Genomic DNA, 10,480 nt, shown 5'->3' with positions numbered 1-10,480 from the left:
CTCTGTCTACATTAAAATGGTGAAAACGCATATCACGTGACCACACACAGACACACACTCTGGCATGCGCTGCAGCGTGCCTTGAGCTCATACTCATATGAGAGCTGTGCACGTAGGGCTGTTCATCAAGGAACTCCTGCTGGATCTAATCATTCTATATTTGTTAAACGTGATATATAATTAATTTTGTTGTCCATATCTAACAAAATATTCCCTGACTTTGGTATTTTGAATATATTATCTATATAAGTTAGGTTAATATATTAATTAATGTAATCGCGGACACCGATTCTGCACAATTGATGGATTGCTTGGCTTTTTTTCTCTATTGTATAAACTTATTGTACGTTATACTTTTAAAATGGCCATTATTAGTATGCTTAGGATTTGCTCATGGAACGTTAATGGGATACATACACCTGTGAAGAGGAAATCAGTGCTCACATTTCTTAGGAAGGAGAACGTTGATATAGCCCTCCTTCAAGAAACTCACCTTGATGATAAAGAACATCTTAAGTTGCAACAGTTAGGTTTTAGTCAAGTTTTTTTTTCTTCATTTACATCAAGGAGCCGAGGAGTGGCCATCCTATTCAAAAAGTCTTTACCATTTAGATTGGTAAATTGTATTAAAGATAAAAATGGATGTTATTTGATTGTGAAGGGTATGTTGCAGGGGGAAGAAATTGCTATTATGAATGTATATTTTCCCCCTGGCCATCAATGTGATTTTTTAACAAGATTTTTTAACCCACTTATGGAAAAATTTCCTTCAGGCTTAGCTCCCTCATTTCAGGAAAAATTCATTAATTCCTTATGTGAAGATTTAGACTATGTGGATGTGTGGGGGGCACAGCATCCTGCTGATAAAGAATTTACTTTCTACTCGAAACAACATAGTAGCCACACAAGAATAGATTATTTTCTTGTGCCTAAAGGGATACTACAATTTATAGATAACAGCAGCATCTGTAATATTATAATATCAGATCATGCTGCTCTTTTCCTACAATTAAGGTTACGGAGCTCTATAAATCAAACTAGGTATTGGAGATTTAACCCTTTAATTCTCAAAGATAGTGATTTTTGTTCTTATTTTATGTCCGAATTCCAGTCATTTTTTACTATAAATTCTTCTTCTACAGAAGATAAATCTTTGCTATGGGAAACGATTAAGGCATTTTAAAGGGGTCTTATAATTTCTTTTACAGCTAGTAAGAGGCGGAGACAAACAGAACAAAAGGACATTGTAGATGCAAAACTTAGGCGGGCAGAGGGGGATTATGTCCAGAATCCTAGACCAAATAAATTAAAAGAAATTACTGCCTTACGCTCTGCGTTAGAGTCATTGCATATAAGGTCTGCTGAGAGGAAAGTTAGATTTGCTAAGCAAAGGTTCTATGAACATGGTGATAAGCCAGGGAAATACCTGGCTTATCTTACTAAGAAAAAAACAGATTCTCAGTTGGTGTCTTCTATCAAGGATGATCGGGGGCATCCATCCTCTGATGTTACACTCATCAATAATACATTTGCTAACTTTTTAAAAACCCTTTATAAATCAGAATCCCCATGTAATTCATTAGAACTTATGGATGTATTTTTTTCTAAAATTAAATTACCCTCTATAGCTGAACATCAGAAAATCACTCTTGATGGTCCTATTACAAGGGAGGAGGTATTAACAGCAATCAGGAACCTACAAACTGGGAAAGCTCCTGGTCCAGATGGATTGAGTAAGGAATTTTACACAGAGTTTCAAAACATTTTAGTGGATCCTCTTTTAGAAATGTTTAATCATTCCTTGGAGAATGGTATTCTTCCCCCTTCTTTAAGGGAAGCTAATATCTCCCTGTTACTTAAAAAAGGGAAACAACCAGAGGACTGTGCCTCTTATAGGCCAATATCTTTATTAAATTGTGACTTAAAAATTCTTGCTAAAATCCTTGCTACAAGGCTTGAAGTATTACTACCTCAACTTATAAAAGAAGATCAAACAGGTTTCATTAAAGGACGTAGCTCTGGTAACCAGTGGTGGGAGTAACGAATTACAACTACTCACGTTACTGTAATTAAGTACATTTTTGGGGTAATTGTACTTTCATGAGTAGAATTTTAAGCCTGTAATTTTACTTGTACTTGAGTAAAAATTAAGCTGAGCAATCTACTTCGTTACTTTTAAAATCACAATTCGTTACAGAGTACTGTAAATAAATTAATATTTCAGCCACGCACTGACCAGCATTTCGGTAGCCAATAAAAAAAGCTGATCTTAACGGACCAATGAAAAGCCTGCTACATTATTTGAACCGAAAAACAAGTTCAGGCTACTGCAGATTTACGTGACCGTCATCATACAGTCACAAAGTTATCAATTGACATATGGAGATTAAAGACAGAAGAAATGAGGAAGAAATAGCAGAGGATGAATGCATGGCCACACCCTGAGGAGCTGTTCACCTACAGGTATATAGGGAAGAAAGGGGATAGATGCGCTGGTGTGAATAGCTATGTTATCATCTAAAATGCTAATTAAATATATGCTCAAAACTGGAATATCGCATAAAAGACAGCAAATAAAGCAGCTTTTCTGTCCATCAAGTCAAAGAGAACAAAATTGCCATCTTCTGATTAACTGGCGACAAATATCAAAAGTAAAAACAGAATTTGCATCAGTAGGAGCAGCTCCGTTAATAAATTATCTTCATTTAATAAGTGACTTGCGCATTAGAAGGCAATTCTGCACGCAGTGATCGCGCGCTGGCGTTTGAAGGCGCGAGACACGGAGTGCAGAAACTCTTGACAATTCTGGAGGTCATTATTAATATAATATAATACTGAAACGGTTAAGGCGGTTTAGAATGACCAAAACAACAATTTAGATGTTTTACAATGTGCTTAGCCTGCTGGTTTGTCCACTCACACACATTTTCAAAATATATGAGCATTATAGCGTTTCCATCAACCGTTTTTATGTGCATATCCAAAAAGCGCAAAAAACAAGTGGATGAAACCTGCCCTCTGCTGTGCCATCCGGGTTACACAGGGTTTCCGTGGGGTCTTAAAATGTCTAAAATATAAACATCTAAATTTTAGGCCTTAAAAAGTCTTAAATTCGCTGTTCTAGGTCTGAAATATGTTTGCACAGGTCTTATTTTTCCAATGTACATGTATCGCTACTCCTAATGCTCATTTAAATTATTTTGTTGTTGTTGCTTGGTTTCGTGGTGGTGTAGTTCTTTATTTCACTAGTCCTATTGTGATTTGCAGTATTAAAACTACAAATAATACCAGCATGCAATAGCTCAGTGCGCGCGGCGAATGTGACGTCATCGCCGTGTTTGCGGAGGTTCACTTTGGACGCGCGCGACATGATTTCGGGTGAACAGTTCGCGCGGCGCCGCGCTTGATTTGAGTTGAATTTGAATCGCTTTGAAGAGATTTTGTCTGTAACAGTACGACTGTACAGACATCTTAACTATCCGACCATGCGTGATCAGCATAGAGATGACCAGATGACCAATAATTCTTGGCTAGAAATTGCAACAGCAATGGAAATGAAGTGTTTTGTTAAAGTTTGGAAAAACCTGGGGGATAAGTTTGTTACAACAAAAAAGAGGCCATGGCAAAAGTGGAGACCCAGGTGGTTTTAATATTACAGAATATGTTTTTCCACCATTTATAGGTTTTACACTGATGTATCATTTTGAAGTTAAAGCAATGTAACAAAAATTAAGTAACAAATTAGGTATTTAATAACTGGACAATAATATATGAACCCATCGACTTACAGTAAACTGATGCCCAATTTCTAGGCTTTATTGGTGATGATGGACAGGATTGTTGGACCATTATTGCCTTTTCAGCTCATTAGTAGAGGACAGAAACTAGCCAGACAATAATGTGTCAATTGTTGAGTGGGCAAAAAATGTTTTTTTTTTTTTTTTTTGCTATTATTCTTGCCAGAATAAAAAAATAATTGTAGAGTAACCCATGTTCTGTTGCCATTGAAATTTAACTTTAATAGGTAGAACTGTCCGAGATATAAACAAAAGTGAGTGATGCATCAAACTTTGATTTAAAAAATCTTAAATAGTTAAAAAACTTTATAATCATTAATTTTCTTTTTGGCTTAGTTCCTTTATTAATCTGGGGTCGCCACAGCGGAATGAACCGCCAATTTATCCAGCAATTGTTTTACACAGCGGATGCCCTTCCAGCTGCAACCTGTTCTCATTTACAACAACAGACAATTTAGCTTACCTAATTTACCTAAAATGCATGTGTTTAGACTGTGGGGAAAACCGGAGCATCTTGAGCAAACCCACGCAACACGGGGAGAACATGCAAACTCCACACAGAAATGCCAACTGACCCTGCCAAGGCTTGAACCAGCGACCTTTTTGTCTTGAGTCGAGAGCGCTACCCACAGCGCCACCCCGTCACCCAACTTTGTAATCATAATAAATTATAAAATAACGAGAAATAATTATTTTTAAAATCTTGAACAATATTAAAGATATGACGTAGTCTTAAAAAGTCTTACATTTGACATTATGATATCTACAGAAACCCTTTTTTTACAAGACTTCAGTCTATAATCTGAAAAAAAAACATTATGGTAAGAAGACAACTTAATTTGTGTGATATTTAATTTATAAATAATATGTTTAGGCACTAGGCAGTGTTGTTCTGTGGTTTCTGACGGTTCAGTTCGCGAATTAGGTAATTAACAAAGTTTCTCCATAATTTGCAAGTGTTTTTTTTTTTATTTATTACATCATCTATTGATCGTACAGATAGAAAGGCATCATTTGAAATGATAAAAAGTCGTGCATTTGTGCATATTTCTGCTATCTTTATACTCAAAATAGCAAAACATTGTTTTTGTAAAATAATCATGGTGCGCAGTGGGTATTGCTATCGCCTCAAAGCAAGAAGTTTGTTGGTTCAAGCCCTGGCTGAGTCAGTTGGTGTTTCTGTGTGGAGTTTGCATGTTCTCCCCATGTTGGCGTGGGTTTCCTCTATAGGTGCTCTATAATTATAATCTATAATTAATGCTGTTTACACAGTTTTAAAAGTGTTTATAGTATCTTTAGATGTGTTATGTAAAATGTGTTTTACTGCCTGAATCTTGTCTGACTCCGCATTCATGGATAATTCCACCAATATCGCCAAGCTAAAAAAGTAATTTGTAATTTTGTAATTTGAGTAGTTTTTACGAAGAGTAATTTGTACTTTTACTTGAGTACTTTTTAACACCAGTACTTTTACTTGTAATTGAGTACAATTTCAGCAATGTAACAGTACTTGTAATTGAGTACAATTTTTTTTGTACTCTTACCACCACTGCTGGTAACAGTATTCGCAGATTATTAAATATTATTGAACTTTCACATCAGCAGAAGATGGAGAGTCTTGTCATTTCAATGGATGCAGAAAAAGCATTTGATCGAGTTGAGTGGCCTTATTTGTTCCTCACACTATCTAAATTCGGTCTGGGTAACAATTTCATTAGTTGGATCAAATTGTTATATAATGGCCCTCTTTCTGCAGTAATAACTAATGGTCTGCGTTCCTCTTGTTTTGAGATCAGTAGAGGAACTCGACAAGGCTGCCCATTGTCTCCGCTTCTTTTTGCTTTAGTAATAGAACCTCTCGCTGAATCAATTAGGTCAGATTTAGGCATATATGGCTTAACTATAGCGGATAACCAGCATAAGATTAATCTCTATGTTGATGATGTTCTTGTTTTCTTATCAAAACCAGAAATATCTATAATTAATCTTATTAATGTTATTAAAGAGTTTAGTGCCTTTTCAGGCTATAGGATTAATTTTAGTAAATCTGAAGCAATGCCTTTAGGTAGTCTAAAAACTATCCCGTCAAGTTCAGTTTCTTTTCCATTTAAGTGGTCTCCACTAGGCTTTGTGTATCTAGGAATACAAATAACCCCTAAATTTGACCAGATGTTTAAATCAAATTTTACCCCTCTTTTTAATCGGATTAAACTTGATCTAGAGAGATGGAATACTCTTTCTCTATCCTGGCTGGGGCGAATTGCTCTTTTGAAAATGAACATTCTTCCAAGATTGTTATATCCGATTCAGATGATCCCAGTAATTTTTTTTGCAGAAAACTTTTAAAGATCTGGACAGATGTTTTAGTTATTTTATATGGGCTGGTAAAAGACCTCGCATTAGGTTTAATACATTGCGTCTACCGGAGGATATGGGTGGTCTTGGTCTTCCGGATATTAGAAGATATCAACTGGGTGCCCATTTACGTTACATAAATACCTGGATTTCAGAAGACCCAGCTTCATTGTGGCTGGATATAGAGTCTTCCCAATCACAGGTTCCCCTTCGCAATTTGCTCTTTCTCAAAAGAATGAAGACTGTTAGAGTAGCTTCCACAAACCCTATAACTTTAAATTCTGTCAAGGCTTGGCATTCGGTTAGACGACTAGATGGTAAGTCATGTTTAACATCAATTTATACTCCAATTTGTAATAATCTAGATTTTCCCCCAGGTATTAGTGATTCACGTTTTCAACAGTGGGATCATAAGGGACTTTCTAAACTAGAAGATCTCTTTGATAATAATGTTCTCATGTCTTTTAGTCAGATTTCACAAAAATATTCTCTGGATGGACGAGACTTTTTCCGCTATTTACAAATAAGAAATTATATTCAAAAAGATACAACACTTCTTACTAATTCAAGTTCTTCAGAAATTGAAAAGCAGCTATTTAAGATGCACTTGATCAAATCTATAAGTTCATTCTATAGTCTGTTATCGGAGTATGCTAATGCATCTACTCATTTTCTTAAAATAATCTGGGAAAAGGAACTTAATATTCAAATAACAGATGAAGATTGGAATATAGTTTGGAAAAATGCAAAGAATTTGAGCATATGTAATAAAGTTAGAGCTATCCAACTTAAGATTCTTCATAGAGCTCATATTTCTCCTCTCCAGCGTAGTAAATTTAGAGCTGATTTCTCTCCACTCTGTCCCAAGTGCAAGACAGAAATGGGTAACCTTACCCACTGTTTCTGGTTTTGTAACAAAATACAGAGGTTCTGGTTGGGGGTTTCCGAAGAAGTGAGTAAGGTTTTGGGTGTTTCTGTGGTTCCAGATCCAGCATCTTTTCTGTTAGGAATGTCCCCTCCTGTAAGTCTTGATAAGTACAAAATGAGGCTTTTCAATTTCCTTCTTTTTAATGCAAGAAAATGTATACTTTTAAAATGGATCTCGGATAAGGCTCCCTCTGTTAGGATGTGGCACCGAACTATTCTTGAATATGTGTCGTTAGATTATCTGACCTGTATTGTACATAACAAAAGTGGAGTTTTTCATAAAATCTGGGAACCTTTCCTGGCATATATTGACTTTGACATTGCTTCAATCCTGACAAGAGGATTTAATTAAGAATGTCATGGTTGGTTTTATTGATTGTTTCACACTTACTATTAATACTTCAATATTCTTTAAATTTTCCAGACCTACTGAACTCCCATGTATGTACATAGGCACCTGTAAAGCCCTATTTTTGTTTGTGAGCTGAACTGTACCTTTTTGTTTTTGTTTTTGTTTTGTTTTGTTTTTTTGTTATTTGTTTAACTGTTGTTGCCATTGAATCATCATTATTTTGCAAGGATGTTATTTTATTTATTTATTATTATTTGTTTATATGTATATAAAAGCAAAAACTTAATAAAACTATATATACAAAAAAAAAAAAATCAACGGCATCCCAGGACATTCTACTACATGGCATTCCAAGACAGGACTTTTGATCCCCTTTTGGTTCATTTTTATTAAAGCCATCGTCCATTGTTTTGTTTACATGCTTTTCCGAGTTTTTGTGGACAATACCTTGATCCCAAACGCCTTAAAACCTACAGTCTAAAGAGCCCATTAAGGCTGCCAGGGACACTGCTACGCTGCATAAACTTTGGCGCAACAAGATTGATGCGGTGCTTCGTCAGTGTTACTGTATCACTCGGCCATGGTGCCAGAGAGTTAAAGACTTGAGCCTGAACGTGTTGCCAAAGATTAAGTTTGTGAGAAGTGTAATTCAAACCCACACTTTAAAGGGGACTGCAACCTGAATGCAGCACCTTAGACCGCTCGGTCATCCTGACATGCTTGCCTGACCCAAGCTGTCTCATAGGAGCCACAGCGCAGCACCGTGACATGGAAGCTGGTCTTTCACAGTTTGCGCAGGTCCAACAGTCTGCCTCGTTGGCGCAGTAGGCAGCGCGTCAGTCTCATAATCTGAAGGTCGTAAGTTCGAGCCTCACACGGGGTAAGGTGCTACCTTTTGGCACTTGGAAGCGCTTAGATGACTGGGCAGCATTTTTTATTCCCTTCCGTGTGGATCATGCTTCCCCGGGGCTAAAAAGCTACAGCTCCTCTGGGGGCCTGGCAGTGTGAAGTTCCAAGAACATTTCCTGAGTCTGAAGCAATGATGGTAAGATGCTCCCATTCCTATCACATTGTCGCTTGACGTTCGGCGTGGATCTGTCAAATGTTATGAATTAACGTTGTGCGAGGATTTGACGAAAAGTCCTGCGAATCCCATTGCTTTAAAAATCAACGGCATCCCAGGACATTCTACTACATGGCATCCCAAGACAGTACTTTTGATCCCCTTTTGGTTCACTTGCATTAAAGCCTTCGTCCATTGTTTTGTTTACATGCTTTTCTGAGTTTTTGTGGACAATACCTTGATCTAAACGCCTTAAAACCTACAGTCTAAAGAGCCCATTAAGGCTGCCAGGGACACTGCTATGCTGCATAAACTTTGGCGCAACGAGATTGATGCGGTGCTTTGTCAGTGTTACTGCATCACTCTGACAAGGTGGCAGAGAGTTAAAGACTTTAGCCTGAACGCATAGCCAAAGATTAGGTTTGTCGGAAGTGGCATTCGAATCCACGCCTCCAGGAGAAATTGCAACCTTAACGCAGCGCCTGAGACCGCTTGGCCATCCTGACATCCCTACTTAACCCGAGTTGTCTCCTAGTATCCACACCGAAGCACCGTGACATGGAAGCTGGTGTTTCACAGTTTGCCCAGGGCCATCAGTCTGCCTCGTTGGCGCAGTAGGCAGCGCGTCAGTCTCATAATCTGAAGGTCGTGAGTTCGAGCCTCACACGGGGCAAGGTGCTACCTTTTGGCACTTGGAAGCGCTTAAATGACTGGGCAGCATTTTTTATTCCCTTCCGTGTGGATCATGCTTGCCCGGGGCTAAAAAGCTACAGCTCCTCTGGAGGCCTGGCGGTGTGAAGTTCCAAGAACATTTCCTGAGTCTGAAGCAATGATGGTAAGATGCTCCCATTCCTATCACGTTGTCGCTTGACGTTCGGCGTGGATCTGTCAAATGTCATGAATTAACGTTGTGCGAGGATTTGACGAAAAGTCCTGCGAATCCCATTGCCTTAAAAATTAACGGCATCCCAGGACATTCTACTACATGGCATTCCAAGACAGAACTTTTGATCCCCTTTTGGTTCACTTGCATTAAAGCCTTCGTCCATTGTTTTGTTTACATGCTTTTCTGAGTTTTTGTGGACAATACCTTGATCGCAAACGCCTTAAAACCTACAGTCTAAAGAGCCCATTAAGGCTGCCAGGGACACTGCTACGCTGCATAAACTTTGGCGCAACGAGATTGATGCGGTGCTTTGTCAGTGTTACTGCATCACTCTGACAAGGTGGCAGAGAGTTAAAGACTTTAGCCTGAACGCATAGCCAAAGATTAGGTTTGTCGGAAGTGGCATTCGAATCCACGCCTCCAGGAGAAATTGCAACCTTAACGCAGCGCCTTAGACCGCTTGGCCATCCTGACATCCCTACTTAACCCGAGTTGTCTCCTAGTATCCACACCGAAGCACCGTGACATGGAAGCTGGTGTTTCACAGTTTGCCCAGGGCCATCAGTCTGCCTCGTTGGCGCAGTAGGCAGCGCGTCAGTCTCATAATCTGAAGGTCGTGAGTTCGAGCCTCACACGGGGCAAGGTGCTACCTTTTGGCACTTGGAAGCGCTTAAATGACTGGGCAGCATTTTTTATTCCCTTCCGTGTGGATCATGCTTGCCCGGGGCTAAAAAGCTACAGCTCCTCTGGAGGCCTGGCGGTGTGAAGTTCCAAGAACATTTCCTGAGTCTGAAGCAATGATGGTAAGATGCTCCCATTCCTATCACGTTGTCGCTTGACGTTCGGCGTGGATCTGTCAAATGTCATGAATTAACGTTGTGCGAGGATTTGACGAAAAGTCCTGCGAATCCCATTGCCTTAAAAATCAACGGCATCCCAGGACATTCTACTACATGGCATTCCAAGACAGAACTTTTGATCCCCTTTTGGTTCACTTGCATTAAAGCCTTCGTCCATTGTTTTGTTTACATGCTTTTCTGAGTTTTTGTGGACAATACCTTGATCGCAAACGCCTTAAAACCTACAGTCTAAAGAGCCCA

The 10,480-nt window shown here is 38.6% G+C and overlaps 1 protein-coding gene and 3 non-coding genes across 4 annotated transcripts in view; all 4 read left to right on the top strand.

Annotated features, from left to right (window-relative positions):
• LOC137491225 (uncharacterized) overlaps positions 1-10,480 on the top strand; it is a 482,468-nt gene that overhangs the window by 267,395 nt on the left and 204,593 nt on the right. The gene's annotated exons all lie outside the window — the stretch shown is intronic.
• On the top strand, positions 8,242-8,314 carry trnam-cau (transfer RNA methionine (anticodon CAU)). The gene has a single exon. It is a non-coding gene; the product is annotated as a tRNA-Met (tRNA).
• Positions 9,095-9,167, top strand: trnam-cau (transfer RNA methionine (anticodon CAU)). The gene has a single exon. It is a non-coding gene; the product is annotated as a tRNA-Met (tRNA).
• Positions 9,949-10,021, top strand: trnam-cau (transfer RNA methionine (anticodon CAU)). The gene has a single exon. It is a non-coding gene; the product is annotated as a tRNA-Met (tRNA).

The sequence above is a fragment of the Danio rerio genome, chromosome 4 (assembly GCF_049306965.1).
Source record: "Danio rerio strain Tuebingen ecotype United States chromosome 4, GRCz12tu, whole genome shotgun sequence".
Taxonomy (NCBI): domain Eukaryota; kingdom Metazoa; phylum Chordata; class Actinopteri; order Cypriniformes; family Danionidae; genus Danio; species Danio rerio.
The sequence above is the reverse complement of the archived record's forward strand: the minus strand, read 5'-3'. Positions and strand labels throughout refer to the sequence as shown.